Here is a 13,351-nt window from a genome sequence, read left to right on the forward strand (position 1 = left end):
ATGAATACGTTTAAAGAAGATGATGCTTCACTTTTATTCTTTCTCTTCTAATATGTAATACAAATCAGAAAATACTAACAACAAGATTCTCAAATTGATGTATGCAACTATGCAAGAATAAGACTATTCTATGTTTATAAAGATTGATTACTTACATAGATATTAATGAGAATCAAAGATAAAGAATATAAACAGTAATTTGGATGTAGGCAAATATCGTCCTTTGTCAAGGGAAACTGTTGTTACTATTTTATGTGTTTGACACCCTTTGATATTTAGTTATTCTGTTGAATACTACCCTTGCAAGGTTCTAAAAGTATTGTCTGTGAATATGCAAAGTGAGTCCTATTGAGTTGAATATAATCAACAGACCCAAATACAACAAGATTAATTAATACCCACATGCAATTAAAGTAATGAATATTAACTCCCTCAGTTATAACAGTGTCTTTTCTATTCAATATACAACAATACTATTCGTCCAATAGCCAATAGGGTTTTTTGATTTAGTGAAGACAGTGACTAAACTTATATGTATACTTTAATTTGAACTAATAATAGATTGAGAAATGCCACTGTCTACCTATAATTCATGGAATTGAGTCACTATCAGGGATTCCTAATAACAAGACAGAGAGGGTATAGTAAATTGTTTTCCTCTCTGTTTTCAATGATTATTAGAAGGTCGAAAAACTATTTGGTGAGAGAAATCCGATACACGAAATAACGTCTTATGATTGTTGGACTAATTAGTTTAATTGTCCTTCTCGAATACACAATTCGATAATGATTTCGTTCGACAAATTATGTAACAGACTAGCAACAATATAAAGTATAATTTTATGACCGAGTCGAGTATTGGATACTCTCTCCTTAAGACGTTATTCGTCCCGCAATGGTGCTAAGACGGGTTGTATATACGAATCGTCTCCCAGGATAAAACAGTCTTACCTTCTTGAAGCGCAACACTTCTTTCTTCAAGAAACTTCGAACCAAATAAGTAGAGAACTCTCTTAACTTCTTAGACTTCTAATGCAAACTCTAAACTCAGAAAACTAATTGATTGTTCTATTTTTAAAATGAAATCTGGGTTATGTATATATAGATGATGGTGACTACATGGAGAGACATAATCCTAGAGATGTGTCTCTCCTAATTTTAATTCAACCAAGGCAATTGTTCAAACAAGGCAATGGTTCAAATTGCCAACAATCCCCCACATGAATTAAAATTTATTCTATATGAAGACTATGCAAACTGACAATGCATACAGACTAAGAGAGTTCATATGGAAGTTGTTGCATCAGGAGAGGTGGCTTTTGGCTTTGAACCTTCCTTAGTGTATGACTACCGGACTTACTAATTGATTAGTGAACATGATGTCTTGAACTATTCAATTTTCGCAGTAAGTCGATACAATAGCCAACACACAACTTCTTCTGTACATATTTGATTCTTTGGTTGTGTCCTTTTCGGCCTTGGACAGCTCCTCGATTCATGAGTGCTTTAGAGAATTCCGCCTTAAGACATTCTCATAGAACCGGCATCAGTTCTACACTCACATAGGTGATGTCCTATAAAGAGTACCCTGACTTACCCCACTTGTTCACACAAGAATATAGGCACCATTAAAAGCATCGCTTATCCTATCACCTGACAGGCAACACTGATACTTAGGAATGGGTAAGAGAATGTCTAGTAGGAATGGGTAAGAGAATGTCCAAGTGGGGGATTGTTGAAAGTTTTGTATAATTATCAACTAAAATCAGAAATTAATTTTATGATATTTCAATTTAAAATTTATCTCTAGTAGTTATATCTTTTGATATATTATTTGGGGAGATATCTCTTTTTGTGAAAAGGTTTTTCTACTTGAAAATAGTCTTTTTGTTTTCTATAAATGATATTTTCTCTAAACACATTTTGATGTAACCATGTAGAAACTATGTCGGAATATCCTTTGCCAACTTCAATATGTTCTAATGCTCCTTAAGAGAAATTCTCCACAAGTTACTTAGTGTAGTTTCACAAAGGCTTGTCATATCTTGGGAAGCAATTTGCCTTAAAAGTTTCAAGTAATCTCGATCGAGAGGGGGCAAATAATGCTTTAAAGAAAGTGTATCTAGTACATGTTTCAAGCCTCTAATCTCCATCCCTCTCATTTCTTTATCGATGACAATTTGTCCAACACTGCCTCCTTCCTTTGCTGTTGTCACTGCCTAATATGCAACCAAAGAATTGTTGGCAGTGTTAGTTATTATCATTTACCTTCAATCCAAGAAAATCAAAGAGATCAAAGAACTCAAGTTCCTTACCACCAAAAGGAGTTCCGCCACCAAAAAAGGATGAGAAGATGTCAAAGGGGTCATGACCACCACCTCCAACCATTCCTTCCTTAAGCCTATGCTGACTTCTTTAACTGCAATCATAAGCTTAATTATCACTATAATTGGTTTAAACTACCCGATTAAAATTCATTAGTGTAAGAAGTGACAAATTAAAGGCTCAAATTGTATAACATAATATCATTCAAGCAAACAGATAAGCCTATAAACTCTCAAGTATAGATGCTCACTATTGCAAGAATACCAAATCAAGCAATCAAACATTAATTCAAATATATATAGCCCAACAATACAAAATGCGAGAAAAATAATCAAAAGTAAGATAACCTATCCTCAAATCAAAAGTAATGTATAGTTAACAATTACAATGAGATGATAAGAAGAAAGCAAACTTACCACGAAGAGAGAAGGGAGAAAGACCCATTTCATTGATTCAACTGTTTCAAACACAACCGATAAAAATATAGTCAGTTTAATTGGGTCTACGTTTACAGTAATGAAGAAGATAATCGAAGTCAAACTTGGCTGCAAGAGAGCTACAGAGAGATTGAAGCTCACCCAGTTGTAGAGAAGAAAAACATAAAAGTTCACCCACAAACAAGCAACTTTGGAAGAAACAATAAGTACGGAAGATAAATGCTCTAAAAGGTCGGGCATGCCGACACCAAATGGACCTGATAAAACTTGGCTTCCATTCAACTAAGACATATCTAACACCGATTTATAGTTTTAATAAGGTTTTTCTTTTGTTTTTCTTCATCTTTTTCTAGGGGAAAAGAAGTAAATAGTATGATGATGGATCTTCCTTCCTCATGGACTTCTTCAATTCATCAAATCGTAGATAATCTGTCTTAAAGAAAGGAAAGAAAAATGGAAAGCATACAAAAGTTTTGATTTGGTTTTAAATGAAGATGAAAAGAAAAGAAAGATGGATTTATCTTCGCTCAAGAAGATCAAGTTCTTAGTAGTCTGAATTTATTGTATTATTGTTGTAATTTTCTCTGTCAGACCTTTAGGGTCTCCTTTCACGATCTTTAAGATCTTTTTATCTGATCTTTAGGGTCTCTTTTCTCGATCTTTAGGATCATTATGTCTGTGTCTAGTCCAATTTCTTTCCCTTCATGAAGCACTTTGCATTTAAAGGTATGTAACTCTCATGAAGTTTTCAGAGGAGAGAAATAAGAATTATCCTTGTAACATTGTGATTTTATCACTTATGAATGGAAGCTGTTTCCCTTGGCTTAAAAAAAACACCGATTAATAAAATCCTTGAATATACAAAAAAAATTGAGAATGGAAAATTGAAAATGAAATTTGATCTATAAAAGCAGATGTAAGTTATTATAAGACCATTATGAAACTTTTGATGTAAAAGCTTCGTTACAATTTTTTCACCATTTGAAATCAAAGGATCAAAACATTAATGATCTATTCGGTTAGTCGGTTCATGGTGTAAGAGTTATGTTACAAAGTATAGATAAACAAAATATATATATATATATATATATATATATATATATATATATATATATATATTTCTCTAAAACAGAAGAATCGGATTGAAACAGATTGAACATAAATCAAAACCCTAAATCACCATTAAGAACAAAAGATAAAAGTCAACAATAATTATACCTTCCGACTGGTTTCAAGAGGTGAAAGTCATCGTTAAGCAGCTCTTCAGCAAATTGAGGATTCATTTTAATTCCTAAGAGATAAACCTCCAGAAGTTGTATCGATTGCGGATCTAAGGATGATATATCCCAATAATCCCATATAACTCTATATCCATATTAGCCATATCTGTAACAACGAACTGAATTAAACAATACCAAACCATAGAATCCTAAATCTCAACTACAACTTTTCTTCAATTGCGAAACCTAAATTGATAATACCTCCCGGCTGGTTTAGTGTAAATTGAGAGAAACTACACATGGAAAATCAAAAGAGATAGGGATACCTGGGATGAGATGAGAGTGCAGGAAGGAGATTTAACCGATGAAATATATAGACATAAATATTTCAAAGCAACCATATTGGAAATTCCACAGATATAATCTATACCTTCCGGCTGGTTTAGAAAGTGTGAGAAATTGAGAGAGACTGCACATGGGAAATCAAGAGAGAGGGATACCTGCGATGAGATGAGAGAGCATGAAGGAGATTTAACCGATGAAATACATAGACATAACAATTTCAAAGCAACCATACTGAAAAAACCATTAGGTGTAATAACTAATATTCACCAAAACCTGCACTTCTTTTAATTTTGGATTTACTTTTTTTCTTATTAAAGCATAATAATTCTTAATTAAAAAAACTTTCCCTTAAATCTATTTGTATCTAGTTGGTTTCGGGTAGTAAGAATGAAACAAACAAAATTGGGGCTAATGTTCAGGAGCTTGGATATAGATCCGACAGGGAAGCCAACTCAACTCTCTATTTTCACTTCAAAATACAACATACAATTTTGTACATATCTGCAACTTATTAGATCTGAAACCGTATGAAACAAATAAAGAGCTTACCTCGACTAAGAAATAGGTCAGAAGATGGAGCATATCTTATCAACAAATTGTGGATAACTAATACTGCATAAAATTTAAAGAGATGAAAGGAAATGAGTGAGCAAAATAATACATTGAAATGAAATGGAGGTTAAATATAAACACCATATTGTCTATGAAACAAATCATTGATGTTGAGTGCAGAATTAAATTTTTATGTTTTCTTCAAAGTTCTGATTTAAACATGATTTAAATGACTTGGGTTAGGTCCATTGACTTTCAAACCCTAAAAACATAAACATGGATCAATCTGTAAGTACACAAAATGAAAATAGAAGATGAATCTAAAGTGAAAGAGAAGATACCTCCAAAATAGTGGGTGCCCCATGATGTTCTATAATCAAAACCCTAAGTAACATATCAACCTAGCTAACATATGAAATCATTAGAATCAACACCCATAACACAAAATTAGACAGTTATTTAAAAACCTTCAAAAACAAAGATATGGGAAGATCTGAAAGGGAGAATATTTGGGAAAACTCTAGATTTAACATACCTTGAAAGCTTCAATGAAGGGATGATATTTGATTGAGAGAGAGGGAAATATGAGAATAATTGTTGTTTTCGTTAAATCTTTGAAGTGGTGGATTTTATGCAAGACTCAAAGAAAGGGGAGCTTCATCGAGCTTCTATGAGTGAGAGATCGAAAAGAAACAGGTAGAAGAGAGGGGAAATTATCGTATCCCTTTAGTTTGGGCGGTTTGATTCAAAATGGCATGTTTTTTTTTACTATACCACCCTTAGTAGTGTAATAAAAATACAATTTAATAAAATGGAGCATATCTTATTAACAAATTGAGGATAACTAATACTGCATAAAATTTAAAGAGATTAAAGGAAATAAGTAAGGAAAGATAATACACTGAAATGAAATGCAGGTTAAATATAAACACCATATTGTCTATGATACAAATCATCGATGTTGAGTGCAAAATCAAAGTTTTATGTTTTCTTCAAAGTTCTGATTTAAACATGATTTAAATGGCTTAAGTCCATTGATTTTCAAACCCTAAAAACATAAACATGGATCAATATGTAAGTACACAAAATGAAAATAAAAGATGAATCTAAGGTGAAAAAGAAGATACCTCCAAAACAGTGGGTGCCCCATGATGTTCTAGAATCAAAACCCTAAGTACCAATCAACCTAGCTAACATATCAAATCATTAGAATCAACACCCATAACACAGAATTAGACACTTATTTAAAACACTTAAAAAGCAAAGATATGTGAAGATCTGAAAGGGAGAATATTTAGGAAAATTCTAGATTTAACATACCTTGAAAGCTTGAATGAATGATGATTATTGATTGGGAAAGAGGGAAATATGAAAAGAATTATTGGTTTCGTTAAATCTTTGAAGTGGTGGATTTTATGCAAGATTGAGAGAAAGGGGAGCTTCATCGAGCTTCTATGAGTGAGATCGAAAAGAGATGGGTGGAAGAGTGGGAAAATTATCGTATCTCTTTAGTTTGGGCGGTCTGATTCAAAATGGAGTGTTTTTTTTACTATAATACCCTTATTAGTTTAACAAAAATACATTTAAATAAGATGGAGTATATCTTGTTAACAAATTCAAGATAACTAATACTGCATAAAATATAAAGAGATGACAGGAAATAAGTAAGCAAAGATAATACACTTAAATGAAATACAGGTTAAATATAAACACCATATTGTCTATGATACAAATCATCAAACATGTGGAATGCAGAATTAAAGTTTTATGTTTTCTTCAAAGTTCTTATTTAAACATGATTTAAATGGCTTAAGTCCATTGATTTTCAAACCCTAAGAACATAAACATGGATCAATCTGTAAGTACACAAAATGAAAATAAAAGATGAATCTAAGGTGAAAAAGAAGATACCTCCAAATCACCCATGATGTTCCAGAATCAAAATCCTAAGTAACATATCAACCTAGGGAACATAATAAATCATTAGAATCAACACCCATAACATAGAATTAGACAGTTATTTAAAAACCTTCAAAAACAAAGATATGTGAAGATCTAAAAGGGAGTATATTTAGGAAAACTCTAGATTTAACATACCTTGAAAGCTTGAATGAAGGATGATTATTGATTGAGAGAGAGGGAGACATGAGGAGAATTGTTGTTTTCGTTAAATCTTTGAAGTGGTGGATTTTATGCAAGATTGAGATAGAGAGGGGAGCTTCATCGAACTTCTATGAGTGAGAGATCAAAAAGAGACGGGTGGAAGAGACGGAAAATTATCTTATCCCTTTAGTTTGGGTGGTCTGATTCAAAATGGAGTGTTTTTTACCATAATACCGTTAGTAGTTTAATAAATATACAATTTTTATAACTGGGTGAAGCAATCTTAACCATCCAAGATAAACTTGGGAGAGAATAGAGGGGAGTGTATATTCTTAAAAGATACCCTCCTCTCTTATAATATAGATGTTTAAAATAATTAACATTATGAACGCTGCATTCTTGTTCTGAAGTACCATAATAAAATGAGAATTGTCATAGTGTCTAATGTTATGGATAAATAATTGGTTTTTTGGAAGCAATATACCATCACAACAAAGAAAAGTTAGAAACATAATAAAAAATGCATTTTGTAATAGAAACTTTTATTGTGTTTCAAGCAAATTCATAATTGTTACGTAAATGTGAGTTTTTTTACCGAAAAAAACATCATTTTCAATTGTCAAAATATGTATGAAGAGATATAAAACAGATCATACAAAATACAATTTATAGCATTATTTTTTTCAAATGATTGAAGAAAATATTACTTTTAAATTAAAATGTCATCATGTTTATCATTAGCAGTGGAAAACCTGTTTTGTAAGAAAAAATATATCAAATTATCAAACAAAACATAACATGCATCGACATGTTTATGAATAACAAAGATATAAAAGAGTTGATACAAAATGTGTTGTGTATGAGACATATATTAAAATGTGTAATCTGTTTCTACATCTGTATTGCTAAGAAAAATTATCTAATGGAAGATGATTACCTAATTAAGATGAAGCTAATTATGAACATGAAGACGAAGATCAATGAGAACAAAAATATGGAAGAACCTTTATGTGAAAACCCCAAACCCTTTTTCAACAATAATAGAAGAAGATGATAATCTAGATTTTTTCTGTTGGAATATCGATATAAACACGAGCCAAACTCTTGACTGTAAAGAATAATTACAGTTGGGAAGAAGACGTTGAAGATGATGTAAGAAGATGAACAAAATTTTAATATGTAAACAAACTTTGACCGTGAAGAAGATGATGAAGATGGTGTTCGGACAACCATTTAATTTGCTCACAGTTTAGGTGAAGAAGATGAAAGCAATGGAAGAAGAAGAAAACTTGCAGCAGTTTTAGGTAAATATAATGGATAAATTTAGGGTTTTTAAAGTTTTGATAAGGTTTTCACGGTTTAGGTAAGATATTTTTTAGAAAGAGAAAGTAACGTGGTGGAGGAGCATTCATCAGGTCTTTTGATAGGAGAGAAAAATTGCAACTAGAAAACTGAAAGATTTGTGGAATTGTCGGTTTAAAAAAGTGATTTTAAACCCTTTATATAAAAGTTTATTATTGGTATTAAAAAAAAAATGAAAAGTGAAGCTAAGTGGGTCTTGGCAGATACAATATTATATCATTAACTAATGTACTTGGCATCATCGTGGGCAGATCCACGTTGGGGCCTATGGGGGCACGTGCCCCCACAGCTTTGAGTGGGTTCCGAGTTGAAAATGTATGTTATTCGGAAATTTTCTAAGGTCAGTTCTAAATAAAATCTGAGTAGTTGTTAAATCTTAACATGAAACCGGAATAGGCTAGGTGGTGAAGTAGTAGTTTTCTACTACAAAGGTCATGGGTTTATGTGAAAACCCTAAACCCTTTTTCAACAATAAAAGAAGAAGGTGATAACCTAGATTTTTTCTGTTGGAATATCGATATAAACACGAGCCAAACTCTTGACTGCAAAGAATAATTACAGTTGGGAAGAAGACGTCGAAGATGATGAACAAAATTTTAATATGTAAACAAACTTTGACCGTGAAGAAGATGATGAAGACGGTGTTCGGACATCCATTTAATTTTCTCACAGTTTAGGTGAAGAAGATGAAGGCAATGGAAGAAGAAGAAAGCTTGCAGCAGTTTTAGGTAAAATATAATGGATAAATTTAGGGTTTCAAAGTTTTGATAAGGTTTTCACGGTTTAGGTAAGATATTTTTTTAGAAAGAGAAAGTAACGTGGTGGAGGAGCATTCATCGGGTCTTTTGATAGGAGAGAGAAATTGCAATTAGGAAACTGAAACATTTGTTGGGATTGTCGGTTTAAAAAAGTGATTTTAAACCCTTTATATAAAAAGTTATTATTGGTATTAAAAAAAGAAGGGAAAATAGTTATTTGGGTTTGAAATATTATCATAATAACTAAAAACACCTAGATCTTTTCCTATTAAGTATAAGTTATCAAAATATTATGAGTAATAATAGGTCAAGTCTAAAATAATATGGGAAACTACTCTATTTTTTCCTTCCTAAAACACCCTTACCTATTAAAATATATTTTCTCTCAAAAAACTCAAAAAGTTTCGGGGTTTTTCATCATCGTCAAGCTCTCCTCTCTCTCTCCAAATTTTCTTCAATGGCGACAAAGATTCAGAAACCTAAAGACGTTGAACTTGAAGGTGAACTCACTAAGAAAACTCTAGATAATACCTGGAAACCAACTGATGATGAATCTCTGATAAAAGAAGATGAGCCCAAATCAAGCTAATCTTTGGACACCGCTTTGCCTTCTTCGATTGTTGATTCTTCTGGTACAGCTTCAGATCTTCAAAAGAAGATGCGTCACCATGAGCGGTTTGGTATGCCTATTCAACTTTCTGTAAAAATTAAAGTAGAATTCTGGCGCTGAAAGATTTGGTGTTTCAACCTAACTTCTTCATTTTATTTGAATTTTGGTTTTAGGGTTTTCTAGAGTTTTTTTTTCTAGAGTTTATAGATTATTTGCTTATTAATTATATAATCTGTTAAATGTATTCAAATAGTAATGGTTGTCCCGCAGAATTTAGGGAAAATGACATAGTTGAGTTTAGGTTTTAGTAATTTCAATGAGATAAAGTTGGTTGCAAGGTTAAATGTTCAAACACGGGATTAGGAGATAGTAGATTTGATGACCTTGATGAGGTAGAAGGGGACATTAGACTTCACAGAGCATGTGCATTTTGACCTTGTTTAAAGTCCAGTTTCCATTACTTCTTGGATTTCTTCAAGTGGCTAGTCTATTCTAGAATTTAGTCATCTTTCATTTTCCATGGTTTACATGAGAACTGAACAAAGTCTCCAGGGTACTACTGCTGCCTATGAAGAGGCAAGTGTGCCAGCAGTTGACGGAATTGATACCCCAATGAAAGGGAGGTTGTTTGTTAGCATGAAGGAAAGGTTTCTGAAGATGAACAACAAAGCACTGATATGGACATTAGCTTCATCTTCGGCTATATCATTATTTAGTAATCTTTCATTTTCCATGGTTTACAATAGTCTTTGTGAGTGCCTGATTTTCCCATTTTTATTTCTTTTCACCGAATTCCTTATTCCGATGTATGATGCCTATCTTATTGTTTATTCTTGGGATGATAACCTATAGAGAATGTAGTGCTATTACACACTCTTATAAGTGATCAAGTTAGGAGATCTTCAATGTCAGATGATATTTACCTGAATTTTTATTGCTATACTAGTTCTGAACTCATATTCTTTATGGGCTGCTTCTTGATTACCATCGAGAGACTGTAGGAAGAAACTAATCTCAAATGTTAAGGTCATAAGGCAACACTTTTTCGTATGCTTGATTTCTATCCCCCCCATTACGAAATGAAATTCTTAAAAACTTCTCTTTACCTTTGTAAATTGGAATGGTACTACTTGATACTTCTAATCGTGTTCTCCATTTGTCATCTCATGTGCAAAACCTTCTCGAGCAAATGGTGAGTTCCTTCTTCTGCATAACTAAAAGCAATTCCGTTCTGAGATCCTGTACGTCCATTCTTCAAACATAAAATATTGTATCTGAAATGAGTTGTGTTTGCAGCAATCGAGGTTCCAAACAATAGAATCTCTAAGTTTATTTGACACTCTTGAACATGCCATCGAGGTGAACTCTTTTTTCTCTTTTCCCTCTTAATCTCGTTGATTGCCTTATGCCCCTTTTTTATTTAAGGTACTAAATCAGAATAACATTTTATGTTCATTTTGGATTTGTATGTGTATATTTTGTTCTTTGTTTCCTTGACTACATGATGTACTTGATGAAATGGGTACCAAAATAGATGAGTTGGAGCAAAGCATTAATGAAGTTAAAGCCGATATCGAGATAGAAGAATCACATTCTGATTTGGATCCACTGACGCCAAAGCTCGAAGACACCAAGCCTAAAGACCGTTCTGCCTAAAAACTAAACCTCTTTGCTTTGCAACAGAATCCTGTGAACTCTCGTTAATCTTGTCATCTACAAACTTTTTAGTTAACTAGATACTTTTCTAAGTTGTGTCGTTTAATGAAAGCTTATTGAGATTCCTGTAACTATCCTAACTCTGAGAATACTGTGATTCTGAACGAAAATGTCAATCTAGGTGAATGTCATGATTGTTAACATTATACCGATTTCGCTTTCAAGATTGCATTAAGTTGGTGTTTTTTTATTGTTTGATTTAACTTGTCTGAATTGAATTATTTGAATAAAACAAACTATAAATAAGTCTGCAAGGGTTGTTCAGCCTCATCTGAATCAATGATTCGGCCATTATAGGGGCCAATTTATCAGGTTCCTCATGTCATATGTGGGGACAAATAAAGATGCATCCACAAAAGCAAAGGGATGAAAGTCTACAAAGCTACTGCCTAAGATGTTACAACTCCATCACCCTACTTTGAAAAAGCAAGTATAACTATTAAAAACTTAACTTTGGCTTTAATTTATTCAAGGTGGACAGAAGGTGTTTGATGAATTTCCTATTAGAGATGTGATTTCGTGGACTTTAATTTTGGTTTGTTATATTAACTGTGGGTATCCAAGAGAAGCTCTTATTATTTTTTGTCAAATGTGTTTGAAGGATCACACTCATCCAGTGGAGGTGGTGGCAGTGGTGGTGGTGGAGTACCACTACTCCAGATTGAGGAAGAAAGAATGAAATTGTTGTTCGGATATGTAGCATTACCATAGTCTTTGTTTTTTTAGTTACAGGTGGGGTTAGTGGGTATGGTGCTGGAGATGATTGTAATGGTGCAGAACTACAAGTCTGCATTGAAGATGGACCCATCAAACTGACTGTAATAAATTGTTGATTATAAATTGGAGTTTGAATTTTTTTCACGAAATCGAGTTTGCAAGATCTCCAACCCGAAATCACATATGCAATGTTTGCAAATCATGTTTGCAGTTTACATTATGCAAACACATGTTTGCGGTTTACATTATGCAAACACATGTTTGCAGATCAGATTGTTGCAAACACGTTTGCATAACAATTTTTTGCAAACACGTTTGCAGAAAAACGTTAAGGAAAAAAACGCCGTTTTTTTCTGGGATTTAAAATTTTTTTTATTGAAAGTGGATCTTGTTAGAAAGCTAATGAAAAAACATTTCTAAATATATAATTTTTATAGAAATCCGACATCTCAAACAAAAGTTAAATCGTTTTAAAGTTTAAAGAAAAATAAAAGAATTTAGTTATACAAAATGACAAAAAGGGGTATTTTAGTATTTGCACACTTTTTGACCTGAATAATAATTTTCAAATGTTGTGTGCTTTTCTACTCATTTTCAATATTATTTTGACCTTTTTAAAAATTACCCCTTAAAAGAAAATATGTATTATCGAGATTTGTATTTTATACGGAAATGGGTTGTTTTGGACTAGATATCTATTTATTTACTTTTTTTTGGATTAAAATCTATTTTTAATATTAGGATAGATTCAATGTGGTATTGGGGGTCAATATTTAGACCCTCTTCATCAAAAAAAGAAATTTTTAGACCCTAAACTTAAAAATTGTTTCTCAAATTATTTGGTTTCGGTTCTCAAAGTTATTTTAGGCCAGCTCTTTGGGGAAAGCTAAATAGTTTCTGGGGTGTGAAGACTTGGTCAAAAATTGGTCAAATTTGTTTGACAATTTTATTTAGGGGGAAAGCAAAATAGCTTCTCCACCTCACCTCTCTCTTTCCACCTCACTTCTCTCTCTCCACCTCATTGTCTTCTCCGTCGAAGGTCGCCGGCCGGAAAATTTTCTGGCCGGCGACCTTCAAACATAATATTTTAAAAAAAAAAAAAACAAAAATCTCTCTCTCTCTAGATCTAGTGATCTAGAGAGAGATATTTAAAAAAAAAAATTAAAAATTTTTTTACAGAGAGAGATTAAATTTTTTTTTTTTTTT

General features: G+C 32.4%; 2 long non-coding RNA genes across 3 annotated transcripts; one reads left to right on the top strand and one right to left on the bottom strand.

Annotated features, from left to right (window-relative positions):
- Positions 1–1,872: 1,872 nt before the first annotated feature.
- Positions 1,873–7,312, bottom strand: LOC147544175 (uncharacterized). Of its 2 annotated transcripts, none has more exons than XR_015223917.1 (9): positions 6,977–7,312; positions 6,791–6,842; positions 6,007–6,065; positions 5,221–5,280; positions 4,877–4,939; positions 3,981–4,482; positions 2,742–2,782; positions 2,316–2,419; positions 1,873–2,219 (listed from the first exon to the last, which is right to left on the bottom strand). It is a non-coding gene; the product is annotated as an uncharacterized LOC147544175 (long non-coding RNA). The 2 variants fall into 2 exon arrangements; XR_015223918.1 differs by having other exon boundaries at positions 6,007–6,069.
- A 2,184-nt stretch (positions 7,313–9,496) lies between these two features.
- Positions 9,497–11,614, top strand: LOC147544176 (uncharacterized). The gene is made up of 2 exons (XR_015223704.1): positions 9,497–11,071; positions 11,247–11,614. It is a non-coding gene; the product is annotated as an uncharacterized LOC147544176 (long non-coding RNA).
- The last annotated feature ends 1,737 nt before the right edge of the window (positions 11,615–13,351 follow it).

This window comes from Eschscholzia californica, unplaced genomic scaffold, assembly GCF_041429995.1.
Source record: "Eschscholzia californica isolate CP2 unplaced genomic scaffold, dmEscCali1.0.p SCAF_4, whole genome shotgun sequence".
NCBI lineage: Eukaryota > Viridiplantae > Streptophyta > Magnoliopsida > Ranunculales > Papaveraceae > Eschscholzia > Eschscholzia californica.